Raw genomic sequence first — 1,967 nt, forward strand, 5'->3', positions numbered from 1 at the left:
AACGAAATGGTTAAAAAATGGAAAAAGAGACTTGAGCGAAATCCCGACGCAATATCAATCAAATGGCGAAAGAACTGAAAATATCTGACCGTAGCATCCGCCGCATACTGAAAAATGATCTGAAAGTCAAGCGCTATAAGATCCAGAAGGCGCATGATCTCACACCGAAGCAGCAAGAAGTCAGACTTGAGAAAGCGAAATAGTTGACTCACTTCGCCGAACATTGTGTTTTCTGACGAGAAAATTTTTCAAATTGAGCAATTCGTAAACTCCCAAAACGATAGGGTTTATTTGACCGACCGTTCATACGAGAATTTGAGGCATCGACTGGCCACCAGGAGGCAGCACCCGCCACAGGTAATGGTTTGAGCCGCTGTAACCGTAGATGGACGCTCTCCAATCGTTTTCATCGAGCCTGGCGTCAAGGTAAATGCGAAATATTATCGGGAAAGTATTCTGGAGGTCGCTTTGAAGCCGTGGGTAGACAAACATTTCGGTGGCAGACCGAGGTGGTGTTTATATCGGTGATGTTTATATCGCGCAAAACTAAATTAATTCTTAATTTTGTATTATTTTCACAATTTTTTTTTTCTCTGAAATGAATAAAAGTAATTTTCAAGACTAAATTTATGGCAAGGCCAAACGGACAACGAATTCGGACACAGCAAATCCAAATTCGAGAAACCTCAATTTTTTGAAAATTTTCCGGTGAATATTATAGGTTTGGCTGTGAAAATAATTATAAGTTTGTATATACTTAAGAGATTATTGCACTTCTTAAGGAAGGCTCAAAATTTGTGGACTTTCCGTGGCGTATTACCGTTGATTAGAACTACAATAAAAAATGTATAAGGTATAACTTTTTGTTTTTACAATTTTTTTACAGGATATGTTTTGATATAATAAAAAAGAAAAATTGAAATTCGGGCCTAGACAACTGGTTTCAAAATCATTTACGAGCATTTTAAGAAAATATTATAGTTTCTTTCTCGTGCTAACCGGCGCCAATTGGAAACACTAAGTGAAGCCAATTCCTTCTCTACCTGATATTTCCAAAGCAGAAGAGACCTTTCTATTCCTCTGCTACCACCAACTAGTACCGCATCAAAAACTTTCAGAGCTGAATAGTTTCTTTCCATTCGGACACATAACTCCATCAACAAAGCCGCTGGTTCTTTATTTGATGCGCTATGACGACGTCGTCGTAAAACTCATGCAGCTCATTACTCCATCTCCTCCTAAAATATTCCACAGAATCTTTCTCTCGCACACTTGAAGCGACGCCTCATCGGATGATGTCATCGTCCAAGCTTCTGCGTCATACATTAGGACGGGCACAATGAGAGCCTTGCAGAGTGTTAGTTTTGTTCGTCAAGAAGGGACTTTACTACTCAATTGCCTATTAAATAGCACTTGTTGGTAAGACAGATCCTCCGTTGGATTTCAAAGCTGGCATTGTTATCGGATTCTAGTTCCTAAATAAACGAAGTCTCTTGCAATTTCGAAATCATAACTGTCAACAGTCACGTGGAACGAGCGGAATGAATACTGGAACTCTATTTAGAACTAATCTAGAATAATTTAAACAGGCTGACACTAATGTCGGGCTTCTGGACAAACGTAAAAAATATAAATTTTATAACGCGTTGCTTCATTCGACAGATGTAGAAGGCAGAACACCTAACTTGATTTGAAGCCTGTTCTTTAATCGTCGTCTCCGAAAAAAAAAAAAAGATCACGATGAACGATTATGTACCCAATTATTTTAAAAGGAATGTTTTTAACGCTTTTCAAATTAAACTGTATTCCCATGTTGCAAACCGCAGTACAAATAACGTCAAAAAGAATGAAAGAGCAAACTTGCAGATTTTTTAAGCGATTCGTTTTATTTTTTCATCTATTATAGAAATATTATACATAAGGATACCTATGGTATTTTATGAACAATACATCATCCATACATACAT

The sequence above is a fragment of the Anastrepha obliqua genome, chromosome 3, assembly GCF_027943255.1.
Source record: "Anastrepha obliqua isolate idAnaObli1 chromosome 3, idAnaObli1_1.0, whole genome shotgun sequence".
Lineage (NCBI taxonomy): Eukaryota > Metazoa > Arthropoda > Insecta > Diptera > Tephritidae > Anastrepha > Anastrepha obliqua.